This window comes from Balaenoptera musculus, chromosome 11, assembly GCF_009873245.2.
Source record: "Balaenoptera musculus isolate JJ_BM4_2016_0621 chromosome 11, mBalMus1.pri.v3, whole genome shotgun sequence".
Lineage (NCBI taxonomy): Eukaryota > Metazoa > Chordata > Mammalia > Artiodactyla > Balaenopteridae > Balaenoptera > Balaenoptera musculus.
Window position 1 is genome coordinate 80,331,942 of NC_045795.1, and position 14,664 is coordinate 80,346,605.

Consider the following 14,664-nt stretch of genomic DNA (forward strand, 5'->3'; position numbering starts at 1 on the left):
GCGGAGAGCTGGGGCTACTCTTCGTTTGCGGTGCAAGGGCTTCTCATTGTGGTGGTTTCTCTTGCTGCGGAGCACGTGCTCTAGGCGCGTGACTCAGTAGTTGTGGCTCGCAGGCTCTAGGCACGCGGGCTTTAGTAGTTGTGGCTCTAGAGCGCAGGCTCAGTAGTTGTGGTGCATGGGCTTAGTTGCTCCGTGACATGTGGGGGTCTTCCTGGACTAGGGCTCGAACCCGTGTCCCCTGCAATGGCAGGCGGATTCTTAACCACTGTGCCACCAGGGAAGTCCCAGAAGAGTCCACTGTCTGATTGAAGCCTCTAATTCATCTCTCTGCTTGAGTTGCCAAGTTGGCCTCTCCAATGGTCTCCCTGATTCCATTCTTGCTTCTCTAAAATATCTTCTCTTCACAACAGCCAGAGTGATCTTTAAAGAATAAATCAGATCATACCACTCTCTGCTAAAAGCCTTCAGTGACACCTCTTTGAAAGAAGAGTAAAATCCAGAGTTTAAACTGCGGTTGACAGGGTCCCGTGTTATCCGCCCCTCCTGCCTCACCGACCGTATCCCACAGCACCCGCCCGCTACACTCCAGCCTCCCCACGTCCACGTCCTGCCCTGCAGCCCAGCTGGCCTCCCTCTGTTGTGTTCGGACTCGCCGGGCTGCTCCTTACCCGAGGGCCTTTAAGTTTGTTGTGCCCTCCGCCAGAAATATTCTTTATTCATTTATTCTACACATTGTTACTGAGTACCTACTATGTGCCTAGGGCCTGGGGAATATAGTGATCAAGAGGGTTGACAGAAATCCCTCATCAAGCTTTCACTCTGGCTCTTTCCCTAGGCTTTCTCACGTCCAAATCTTTCCTGTTCTTTAGGTCTTAGATCATGTCACTTCAGAGAGGCATTCCCTGTCCACCCACCTTTAAAGTAGGACCTTCCATCTTCCCCTGCTCAGTAAACACAGCACCTGTTTATTTCCTTGTAGCATTAAATAATTAGTTTATTTAGTTATGCGCTATTGACGCCCAAACACTTATAAAAAACACGTTGTGTGTTGAGCAGATGTATGCCAGGCACTGTGCTGAGGAGTACATTATATATTCCTTAGCATCTTATTCACGTGACATACAACTCAGAGAGACAGGTCCTGTTGTCATCCCCACCAAAACAGGGAAACCAGGGCTCAGAGAGATTGTCTTTCATCTGCCAAACTAAGTCCTCAGTTTTCTGTCCAGTACCCTTTTACTGTGTTAACACTGTTTTTATTACTACAGTCATGATCATTAATAATCATAATACGTAGCATTTCTCAGAGTTACAGTGTGCCCAGCACTGTGATGATCACTTTCCATGGATGATATCCTATTAATCTTCATGGCAATTCTGTGAGGTGGGTGCTCTTGCCGTCTTCATTTTGCAGATGTGGAAACTGAAGAAGAGTTTGAGTGCCTTGCCCAAGGCCTCAGGAACACTCAGTGTTAAGGGGTACATCCAGGATTTGAACCCGGACAGTCTGACTCCCGAGTTGATGTCCTTAATTATTTTACACATAACTTTGCACATAGCGTACAATCTCTTTAAGAATGTCGTTGCTGTTTCATATGTTCAAAAGTTGGTAAAAAGTTGAGATGGTTGTATTATATCTAATCAGCTTATTTCAGGCGTTTCTGCAAATTGTGTTGATTCTTTAACTTGATGACGTAAAACTTAAAAGCCCTGGATACCATATTTCTTAGACCAGCCTCCCTTCTTCCCCTCCCCCAACCCATCCCTGGTTCTGCTGTACTTGGGCAAGGGTTAAACAGTGTTTGCTTCAGGAAGGAGTCAGCTCCCAGGGGCCGACATGGGGGAGCACAGATAGTTTATGGGGATGAGTGGAGCCAGACTACATTTCCAACGTGTTTGTGTTTTAATTCCTTGTAGGACTTGGCTTTTTGGAGGAAGAAACTTTGTCTTCTGATCATTTATATTCTTTGTAGTTCTGACTTTTACACAGCAGGTGTTTTATGACTATTTACTAATTGTTTGGAGGTTAGCATTCTTTCTTTTTCAAGGTCAAAGCAAAGTTGGGTAGCTGTATACATCAACTGTTTTATTTAAAAGTAGTTTCTTTTAGAAGTATGATCACAGCTCTAACATACACATGTACTCTCACTGAGCCTTTGGCAAACAATACACGTATTTTGAAAGGATATGATAAAATTCCTGTAAGAATGTCAGATTTGTTCTAGTGGTCTGAATATATAGAGAAGTGTAGAGGATTATTAAAGAATGCTGCCAGGTCTAAGTAGTTTTGCTTCTAGCCACAAGATGTTACAAAGTTTGCAAAGCAGTAACTAGAAGAAATGCAAACTTAACCTCAGATGCAACGTTTGAAGAAAAATGAAAATAAAATCAGTTTGGTTATGTAAGATTTTCACATTATGCTGATGATTTTCTAAAATGAAATCATAGCTTTGTAACAGAAATCAGGGGCCAGTGGATTATCATTCCGTTATAGGACAATGTATAAAATCAGTACATTTTTAGAAGTCTTTTAAACAGCCACTACTTTATAAAAACTATATTTTTATTCAAATTGAGAGTAACTTGTTTATTGTTGTTTGATTCTTATTTTTTAATTAATTTTTGGCTGCATTGGGTCTTCGTTGCTGCATGCAGGCTTTCTCTAGCTGGGGCGAGCGGGGGCTCCTCTTTGTTGCGGTGTGCCAGGGCTTCTCATGGTGGTGGCTTCTCTTGTTGCGGAGCACAGGCCTCTAGGCGCACGGGCTTCAGTAGTTGTGGCACACGGGCTCAGTAGTTGTGGTGCACAGGCTTAGTTGCTCTGCAGCATGTGGAATCTTCCCGGACCGGGGCTTGAACCCGTTGTCCCCTGCGTTGGCAGGGCGGATTCTTAATCACTGCGCCACCAGGGAAGTCCTGATTCTTAATTTTAATAATAGTTAAATTGTCTTTTATTCACTCCATCCCACAAGATTCCCCCATACCTTTAGTATATGAACAAAATGATAGTAATTTAGAAGGTGCTCATGCTCAGGGTCTCCACTGCACCATTTCCTGAGACTGGGACAATCTGGTATCTGCACAGACGTGTTTGATCAGAACATAGATTCCTGTAAAGGCATATTAAAGATTGAGAAGGGAATGATAACAGAGTAAAAATGATTGTGTGTGATTTTTACCACACTAAGTTTTGTCCCCTAATTAAATACAGCATGTCAAGATGGAAGAGAACTCCTAAAAATAAGAGCAAAATATTTTATGTCCAGATCACCAGCAAAGTCAGAGTCTGAGATGCTGATTAGGATTTTAGCAAAATGTCATTATAATGAAGCAGACATCTTTTTTAACATTTAAAAAATATGAGAACTTTTGAATTCTTAGAGACAGATGGTTAAAAAGAGATGGCAAGAAAAACTAAGTAAGGAAGGAAGGATGTGTAGCAAAGCCTGACAGGATGGATGGAAAGGGTGTCACTTCTGAGCTCTGGATCCTTCTCCCATCTCCTCCTTTGGACCGGTGTACTCAGCTGCCTGGTGTCCTGCTGCAGTTACAGTTGTCAAGCCAAAGCAGTAACAACACCTAATATGTTCCTTACAGGTTCCATTACTTGCAACCGAGTTAAGATTTAACCTTGCCTCATGGGTCCCACAGGCTAGAGGGTAGTGGGTTAGGGTCCCTTTGTCAAAAAACAATAAAATGCAACCAGATTCCTCCTTTGTCATCTTCTTTTGGGTGTTTCTCTTCTGTTTATGCAAGTTTGTGAGCAAAATGAGATAAATATGCTCATTCAGATACAACATTCCTGTGATGAATCAAATTGACTTTTTTTGGCTGAGACAAAGTGTGAGAAAGGAATTTACCACACTTTATTTTAATCAGATTATCAAACAAATATATATTAAAAAGCACTTTTAAAAAATGCCTATAATGATGCCCAGTTCCTTTGGAGATATAAAACTGTGCTAGTATTTGATTTCAAGGGAGCCATGTACAGATTCACATGTAACCTCCTTTAAAAAATGGGGATGAAAAAGGAGTTTAGCTTTGTTTCTGTTTGTCCTTTAGACCTGCTTCCTGGGTATTTGTGAGTGTTTTGGTGTGTGTGAGTTTAGTATGTTTGGTGTAAAATATGCGATATGATACTGTTTGTGCTGCTCTGGTTTCACTCTTGTCATCACTGGTTGATCCTAGCCCTCCTTCCAGCTGAACCTCACCCAAGCCTTGGAAGGCCATCTCAGCCCAGCTCACTAGAAAGCCTTGTCCAGTTAAGTAAATGTTCATCCTGAGGGTGGAACCCGTTAGCCGTTCCTCGTTTATACGGTTCTTTCCTGAGCCACAAATGACAATTTGGGATTATGATGTTTTGGCCAGTTGATGTTCTCCTCATTCTCTACACAAGGGTAAAATTATCCAACACTACTTAACATTATAGGTATTCATATCGGTTCCAAATATTTGCCTGCCTTCTTTGTATAAGGAATTATGCAAGAACCCTATGAGACTCCAGAGGTGAAGGTAATGAAGTCCCTCTCCTGTTGAATCAGGGTCAGATGAGTGAGCTTTTGCAGGTTAATGAAAAGAAGTGAGTCCTTATTATACATATTTTTTGGTGCTTTTGAGGATACTGGCTTGTCAGTGTACCTGTTTCTGGATAAATGGAGCTTGTTAGTGTAAGCCCCCAGTTCTTCCATTTGAACCATTTTCATAAAAATCTTTTAAAAAGATTGTTACATACTTAAACATAGCAAACCAAGTGTGTCTTTCCAGGCAGAAGTATTAAAAATAATCACACCTTTTCTTGTTGACTTAAAATTTGTATCATGAGCATCAGTTATAATAATAAATGTTACTCAGTTTAGATACCTTTTGCCCCTACCCATACTAATAAAAGACATCAAACCACAGATCCAGGAAGCTCAGACAGCCCTCCGATCAGAATAAATACCTCCCAAATGAAACCTAGCCACACATATCCAAAAATATTACTTTGTAATTGTAAAACCTAAATATTACTCAGCAAACTCAGCATCTTACGTTTGCTCAAGAATAAATGAAATTTCTTATATTGGGTTGGCCAAAAAGTTCGTTTGGGTTTTTCTGTACCATCTTAAGGAAAAACCCAAACGAACTTTTTGGCCAACCCAATATTTACCAGCACAATCATTCATTAAAAAATTTCTTATGAACTCTTATTATCTTTACCACCCTAATTATCTAGAAGGTAAATATCTCAATATCTCAACCAACCAAAATACAGTTTAACTGAAAGCAAGGTACAAATCAGCCACATCAAGTTGGTGCTATTTACAAATCTCAGAATAGTTTCAATCCAGCTGCCATTATAACCAAGATTAGCCTGTGTACTGTAAATAGTTAGGTGTACCCAGTTTTAATTAGTTCTGTTTAAGAGGAATCCATTTTAGCCCTTTAACCACTTGTGTATATTGCTCCAGCCATGGTAGGGCAGAAGTGAAAGCTTACTTGTGGTTCCCAATTGTAATCATTATTCTTTTCATTTAAAAACTTTGCTTTGGAAATCCCGTATTTATTTATTTATTTATTTATTTATTTATAAAATTTATTTATTTTTTTATTTTTTAAACTTTTGGCTGCATTGGGTCTTCATTGCTGCCTGCAGGCTTCTTTAGTTGAGGTGAGCGGGGGGCTACTCTTTGTTTGGTGCATGGGCTTCTCATTGCGGTGGCTTCTCTTGAGGAGCACGGGCTCTAAGCACGCAGGCTTCAGTAGTTGTGGCATGATGGCTCAGTAGTTGTGGCTCACGGGCTCTAGAGCGCAGGCTCAGTAGTTGTGGCTCACGGGCTTAGTTGCTCTGCAGCATGCGGGATCTTCCCAGACCAGGGCTCGGACCCGTGTGCCCTGCATTGGCAAGTGGATTCTTAACCACTGCACCACCAGGGAAGTCCTGGAAGTCTCTTTTTTAAAGTCATGTTTGTATATAAGTACTTCACAGAGAATTCATTAATGTAAATTATAAATATAATTTTATTATTCAGTTATTAATTGTTAATTGAATAATAAAATTATAGGCAGCTGTTGCTTTAATTATTTTTTAAAGTGTATGTGTCAAAGCTATACAATAGCTTGATCACCTACAGTATGGAGGGCAGTTGAGTGAAATTAATCATCTGCTGTCTTTAATGTGTTATGAAATTCTGGTGCTAGACAGACAGCAGTGAGACCTGCACAGAGGATTGTCTTTTCTGTTGTCTTAAATGAATTATCATCATTTATTATGATGTCATTCATGTGGAACTGAGTAGACGATTCAGCACACATACCTACTAAGGTACCATAAAACTCATGGGGTAAAGTGTTGTAATCTTACACAGTTGGAAGCCACATAACTACTTCTGAGTACAACAACTGAAGAAGTCCCAAATTTAAGTTTCCCTGCACTGAAGCCAAAACGCTTATTTTCAATTTGTTGTTCGTTCATAAGACAACTGTGCACATTTGGGTGGGTCTTTTAAAGTGACAAAGCCTTCTCTTCATGCTGTACTTGAAAGACACTTGGCTCAGGCTTGGACTCCCAGCCATTTCCTAGTATCGGGCCTGGTGTTTGCTCTCTGTCCTGTGAATGAATACTGGTGCTAATAGCTGTAACCCTGGCGCGGTGTGTGTGGAGGAGCCTCGAAAGTAACTTCACGCCTTCTTCCTCTGATGGGCCTTGAGCTCTGAGTGAAGAATCACTTGGGAAAATTAGAACAGCCTGATTGTTTTTGTAGTGCCTACCACTAAGTATTCAGGATTCCTCATAATATCCTACTGGATAGTAGAAATATCATTAATTGAAAAAAAATCAGGCCTGATGTTTAAATTTGCACACCTTTAACAATGTGAATGGTGAAATTCAATTAAGGTCTGTATCTTAGGAGTATTGTACCTATTTTCATTTCCTGTTTTGATCATTATACTTGGGTTATGTAAAATGTCAACAGTAGAGGAGGCTGGGTAAAGGGTGTATGGGACCTCTACTATTTTTGCACATTTTCTGTAAGTCTAAAATGATTTCAAAATGAAATTTTCTAAATAAGCTACTAGAAATCGTTTCCAGTCATCCTATGTTAAGGAAACTTTTCTCAAGAAAAACCGCAAAAGTGAAACTAAGAACATTTCTGACTGCCATTCTCGTTGCTTGAAATGTCTCATTTACATGAGATATAAGCTAATGTGCATGGATTCATCTGAAAATTTCGTTTTTTATTTGAAAAGAAAATGGAAACAGGACTTTGGAATAGCGATAAAGTAAGCGAACACCAAGTAAAGTATGGCCGCCTGCTTTTTTTAGTCTTACAAGCTCTGTCACATCAGTTAGACCCAACACTGTGGTTTCTTCACATTGGGCCTCCCTTTCTTTCTGTTCTGCCCCTCCCCCCGCAGTCATTTACTTGCTTTTACAGGAATGATCATTAGACCTCTGTGGCAATGGAAATACTTACTTAGGTTGAGAAGTTACGGCAATTTAAAAATTTTTGGTTGTTGAGACAGGGCCTTAAAAAAAAACCTCCATTCCAAACCTACATGATTTATTACATTTATTGACATCAAAATATTTTCTTTAATAACTTGCATATTATATTGTAGCTCCCCTAGAAGTTGAGCTGTGTATCGAGGAAGCTTATAAATGTTGCATATATACTATTCTGTCTACAAGGCACATGGCTTTAGGGGACCGTAACGGTCAGCTTCATTTACCCCACTTTCGATCTGTGTGACCTCAGGCAAGTTACTTGACAACTCTTAGTACCACCCTACACCTGTGTGTCTGGATAATAATACACACCTTTCAAAATTAAATGAGAAATGTGAAATCTTTTGCATAGTTTCTGGAACATGCTAGGTACTCAGCAAGTGGTAAGTAATACTGTCAATAGTAGTCACTCATACTGTTGTCTAAACTACATTTTTATTCCATTTTCTAATCTACCCTTAAGTTATTTAAAGCTCATAAACAATAATATTACACTTCCTGCGAGTAATCTTTCCTGTCTTTTTTATTTTTAACATCTTTATTGGAGTATAATTGCTTTACAACGGTGTGTTAGTTTCTGCTTTACAACAAGATGAATCACCTATACATATACATATATCCCCTCATCTCCTCCCTCTTGCGTCTCCCTCCCACCCTCCCTATCTCACCCCTCTAGGTGGTCACAAAGCACCGAGCTGATCTCCCTGTGCTATGCGGCTGCTTCCCACTAGCTATCTGTTTTACATTTGGTAGTGTATGTATGTCCATGCCACTCTCTCACTTCGTCCCAGCTTACCCTTCCCCCTCCCCACGTCCTCAGGTCCATTCTCTACGTCTGTGTCGTTATTCCTGTCCTGCCTCTAGGTTCATCAGACCCTTTTTTTTTTTTTTTAGATTCCATATATATGTGTTAGCATACGGTATTTGTTTTTCTCTTTCTGACTTACTTCATTCTGTATGACAGACTCTAGGTCCATCCACCTCACTACAAATAACTCAATTTCATTTCTTTTTATGGTTGAGTAATATTCCATTGTATATATGTGCCACATCGTCTTTATCCATTCATCTGTTGATGGACACTTAGGTTGCTTCCATGTCTTGCCTATTGTAAATAGAGCTGCAATGAACATTGTGGTACATGACTCTTTGAATTATGGTTTTCTCAGGGTATATGCCCAGTAGTGGGATTGCTGGGTCATATGGTAGTTCTATTTTTAGTTTTTTAAGGAACCTCCATACAGTTCTCCATAGTGGCTGTATCAATTTACATTCCCACCAACAGTGCAAGAGGGTTCCCTTTTCTCCACACCCTCTCCAGCATTTATTATTTGTAGATTTTTTGATGGTGGCCATTCTGACTGGTGTGAGGTGATACCTCATTGTAGTTTTGATTTGCATTTCTCTAATGATTAGTGATGTTGAGCATCCTTTCAAGTGTTTGTTGGCAATCTGTATATCTTCTTTGGAGAAATGTCTATTTAGGTCTTCTGCCCATTTTTGGATTGGGTTGTTTGTTTTTTTGATATTGAGCTGCATGAGCTGCTTGTAAATTTTGGAGACTAATCCTTTGTCGGTTGCTTCATTTGCAAGTATTTTCTCCCATCCTGAGGGTTGTCTTTTCATCTTGTTTAAGGTTTCCTTTGCTGTGCAAAAGCTTTGAAGTTTCATTAGGTCCCATTTGTTTATTTTTGTTTTTATTTCCATTTCTCTAGGAGGTGGGTCAAAAAGGATCTTGCTGTGATTTATGTCATAGAGTGTTCTGCCTGTGTTTTCCTCTAAGAGTTTTATAGTGTCTGGCCTTACATTTAGGTTTTTAATCCATTTGGAGTTTATTTTTGTGTATGGTGTTAGGGAGTGTTCTAATTTCATTCTTTTACAGGTAGCTGTCCAATTTTCCCAGCACCACTTATTGAAGAGGCAGTCTTTTCTCCATTGTATATTCTTGCCTCCTTTATCAAAGATATGTGCGTGGGTTTCTCTCCTGTTCCATTGATCTATATTTCTGTTTTTGTGCCAGTACCATACTGTCTTGATTACTGTAGCTTTGTAGTATAGTCTGAAGTCCGGGAGCCTGATTGCTCCAGCTCCATTTTTCTTTCTCAAGATTGCTTTGGCTGTTTGGGGTCTTTTGTGTTTCCGTACAAATTGTGCAATTTTTTGTTCTAGTTCTGTGAAAAATGCCATTGGTAGTTTGAGAGGGATTGCATTGTATCTGTAGATTGCTTTGGGTAGTATAGTCATTTTCACAATGTTGATTCTTCCAGTCCAAGAGCATGGTGTATCTCTCCATCTGTTTGTATCATCTTTAATGTCTTTCATCAGTTTCTTACAGTTTTCTGCATACAGGTCTTTTGTGTCCTTAGGTAGGTTTATTCCTGGGTATTTTATTCTTTTTGTTGCAGTGGTAAATGGGAGTGTTTCCTTAATTTTCTCCTGTCTTTCCAGCCAGTTTTTTGTTGATCACAGTCCTCCGGTTCCTCCATATATGTGAACAAATATGTAATTTCAAAATATTTTCATAATTCATATACAGTACTTTTTACCAGCCAGGTTTCTTGTCATTATCCTTGTTGCTTAATGAATTTAAAGTTGCCCCCAAATGAATCATTTGTAAACAACACTCATCTTTTTAGCTTGGTCTCAGTATTCTTTTTCCAAAGTTCTATATTCAGACAATTCATTACTTAAAAAAATTACAAACCCATATTATTTAAAGCAAATTATTTTGGACGTTGACAGAGTTTGTTCATTCACTTGAATATTCTGATATCATTCTAGTATGAGTTACCTGTATGTGGAAGTGAAGTGTCTTATAAATACCTTCGGTTTGCTGTCAAGACACCTGTAACCTATACATCCAAGTCCAAGTATGTATATACTCTGTACCTACCTGTTTAAACTTTGGCAAGTTACTTAACTTCTCTGAGCCTCAACTTTCTTGTCTGTAAAATGAGGTTAAGATAGCACATACCTTAGAAAATTGTGGTTAGGATTTCATGAGTTAATGTATGTAAAGTGTTGGGTACCTGGGGCATAGTAAGTTCTGTATAAGTGTTTATTGTGGTTGCTGTTATAATTGTTACTTCTCTTATGCTCTGTGTTTGCCTTGGAAGTTTCTCACTTGAATCTAAATCTTCTGGTTATAGAGATTTTTTGTTTAAGGTATTTATTAGTATCCTTTTCTAATACAAAATGATTTCTTTATATGTTTTTAGGCTAAATTGTTCTGGCCAGGTGATATGCTTATCTTTGGAGATTCTATTTTTAAATTGTGTCTTCAGCCATCAGAGTCTGTTTTGATCCAGTGTTTTTTTCCCCTGGCAACCAATTTTTTTCCTTCCTAGATTACAACAGGCGCCTCTGTGAAGCCTTCTTTGTCACTTTCTGTTATAACCCTCTTCTGCCCTCACTCTACCCCCATCACATATTAGACCTGGGGACTGCTATCTTTTTTCCCTTGACCTTATACTGCCTGAATCCTAGTAGGTATTGAGTAAATGTTGAATTTATGAGTTACATAGTATCTTTGAATTTTTTCTCCTGTATCACATGTAGTGCACATCTTATTATTTGTTCTTTATTACTGCTTATAAACTCAGCATTATTTGTAGTATTTTAAGTCTGTTTGGAGTAAACTTTGGCTCTCTGGAACCCTTGAAGGTACCAGTAGAAACTGAAGATGACCTTCAGTCATTACCAGAATGACTATTTTATGTTTTGTATCCTTTTTCTAAAAAGTCAGCAAAGTAAATAATGGTGTTAAAATTGGCATTTGCCTGATAAAATACACATTTTGCCATCTTTAAGGTAAAAAGTTGCTGTTCTACTAATTTGCTTCTTATGCTGTCTTGAGTGCTTATAAGAGCGCTGGAGAAAATAATGTTTTCTACACAGATATACTTGCAAACATTAGAGAATTTACTGAAAAAATACCAAATACTCTGCTTAATGGCAAGATTATCTTTAGAAAGCTGTTTGTGACAAAACTTTTTTTTAGCTCATCTACTTCCACAAGTAAGGTTACAAAAATATTTTTGATAGCTGTACTCTTAGTCCAGTGATTTTAATAAATACACTTTCCAAGTAACCGTTCTCATAGTTAGGTGGAAGGAAATGTTGGAGCCCTCAGGCACCACACATCATTGTATCTCTAACTTGTTAGGTAGTTTCCATAGTTAGATGACTGACTTAAGAAAAGTTGTTAAAGTTGACAGACAGGGCCCTACATGCCTTGGTTTGTTTATATGGCATCTTCTCCATTTCTGTAGCAACTTACTCAACCTTCCAGGTGTATTTTCGGTGGGGAAGTATTGAGAGTAGAAAATTAGTACTAAGTTTGCTGTTCTTCTTTCAGTTGTGGTCTATTTGATCATCCATAAAAATGTCATGCTACTATCAGCAGGTCATTACACTATTCTAACCATTGTAATGAATATATTCAAGAGGTCTTATTTCTAATATTCTTCATCCTTATTGCAGTACCTGCCATTATGCTAGACATCCTACCCAGTGCAGTAAGGCTAGAAAAAGAAATAAAAGGCAGTAATCCAAATTGGAAAGGAAGAAGTAAAACTGTTTATTCACAGACAGATGATCACTGATGTAGAAAATTTGATGGAATCTCCAAAGAAGCTACTAGAGCTGATAAATTTAGCAAGGTTGCAGAATACAAGATCAGTATGCAAAAGTCAATTGTATTTCTACATATTAAGCAATCAGAAACTGAAATTTAGAAAAAAAAACAGTACCGTTTACAAGAGCACCAAAACATATGAAATACTTAGGGATAAAATTGACCATACAAGTGCAAGACCTATATACTGAAAACTGCAAAACATTGTTGAGAGAAAATAATGGAGCCCCCGGGCCTCCCTGGTGGCCCAGTGGTTAAGAATCCGCCTGCCAATGCTAGGAACACAGGTTTGCACCCTGGCCCGGGAAGATCCCACATGCTGCGGAGCAACTAAGCCCTTGCACCACAACTACTGAGCCTGAGCTCTAGAGCCCACAAGCCACAACTACTGAGCCCATGTGCCACAACTACTGAAGCCTGCGCGCCTAAAGCCCATGCTCCACAACAAGAGAAGCCATGACAGTGAGAAGCCCGCGCACTGCAACAAAGAGTAGCCCCTGCTCACCACAGCTAGAGAAAACCTGTGCACAGCAACGAAGACCCAACACAGCCATAAGTAAATGAATGAATGAATGAATGAAAATAATGGAGCCCCAAGTAAATGGAGAGATGCACCATGTTTATGGGTCAGAAAACCCAATACTGTTAGCATCTCCATTCTCTCCAAAGTGACTGATAGATTCATTGCAATTCAAATGAAAATCTCAGCAGGCAGGACTTCCCTGGTGGTGCAGTGGTTAAGAATCCGCCTGCCAATGCAGGGGACATGGGTTTGGGCCCTAGTCCAGGAAGATCCCACATGCCGCGGAGCAGCTAAGACCGTGAGCCACACCTACTGAACCTGAGCTCTAGAGCCCACGAGCCACAACTAGTGACCCTGCACGTCTAGAGCCTGTGCTCTGCGACAAGAGAAGCCACCGCAATGAGAAGCCCATGCACCGTGACGAAGAGTAGCCCCTGCTCACCCTGTAACTAGAGGAAGCCCACGCGCAGCAACAAAGACCCAGTGCAGCCAAAAATAAATGTTAATTAATTAATTAATTTTAAAAATCTCAGGCTGTTTTGCAGGAATTGATAAGCCGATTCTAAAATTCTTACAGAAGTGCAAAGACTCTAGACTAGTCTGAACGACTTTGACAAAGAAGAAAGTCGGAGAACTAATACTACTTGAACGCAAGATTTATTATAGAGGTGTAGTAGTCAAAAAAGTATTAAATTGGTATCAAGATAGATCCGTAGATTAGAGCTAAATAGAGTCCAGAAATAAATCCACACATATATGGTCAATTGATTATTGACAAAAGCGAGAAGGCAGTTCATTGCAAAAAGGCTAGTCTTTTCCAATTGCTGGAACAATTACATATCCATGTTTAAAAACAAAACAAAAGAACTTCAAACCTTGTACATACATAAAAATCAACTTAAAATGGAAGATAGATCTAAATATCAAACCTAAAGACATACAATTTCTAGAAGAAAATATAGATGAAAAATCTTTGTGGTCTGAGTTAGGTAAAGATTTCTTAGATCGGTCACCAAATGCAAGATCTGTAAAAGTATAATTTGGACATCAAAGTTAAATATTCTGTTCTTGGATAGACACTGTTAAGAGTATGAAGAGACAAGCCACAGACTAGGAGAAAAGAATTGCAGGTGACCTGTAGCTGGAATATATAAAGAACTGTAAAACTCAATAATTACAAAAACAGACAACCCGATGAAAACGTGCAAAACATTTGAACAGACACTTCACTAAAGAAAATGTATTATGGATGGTAAAAAAGTACATGAAAAGGAGCTCAGCATCATTAGCCATTGGGGAAATACATATTAAAACCACAATGAAATGCTACTGCATACCAAGTAAAATGGTTAAATTTTTAAAATACAATACCAGGTGTGGGAGAGGATGTAAAGAAACTGGAACTGGTCTAAGTGTAAAATACGACCACTTTCTAAAACAATTTGGTAGTTTCTTAAAAAGTATACGTACATATACCTGCCATGTGGTCCAGCTGTTTCACTTCTAGGTATTTTCCCAAGAGAAATGAAGGCATGTGTCCATACGAAAACATGAATATAAATGTTCATAGCAGCTTTATTTGTAATAGCCAAAAACTGGAAAAATCCCAAATGTCTATCAATAGGCAAGTATATAAACAAATAATGATACAATGGAATATTACTTAGCAATTAAAAAGGGGTGAACTATTGATATCCACACTAACATGAATGAATCATACAAAAATTCTGAAGGAAAGAATTCGAGTTAAAAAAATTAATGTATAATTACATTTATATAAAATTCTAGAAAAGGCAAACGAATGTAGAATGACCGATCAGATTGTTTAGGGGTTGGTAAGGAAGGGCAGGAAAGGGGGATGACAAAGGGACACGAAACTTTTTTGGGGTGATGGATATGTTCACTGTCTTAATTATGGTGATGATTTCACATGTATGTCTATCAAAAGTTACCAAATCACGTACTTTAAATATGTGTAGTTTATTGGATATCAGTTATACTTCAATAAAGCTAAAA

At 38.8% G+C, this 14,664-nt stretch overlaps 1 protein-coding gene across 6 annotated transcripts in view; it reads left to right on the forward strand.

Annotated features, from left to right (window-relative positions):
- The window catches only part of SLC25A26 (solute carrier family 25 member 26), a 174,393-nt gene that overhangs the window by 146,212 nt on the left and 13,517 nt on the right, over nt 1-14,664 (forward strand). The window lies entirely within an intron of this gene.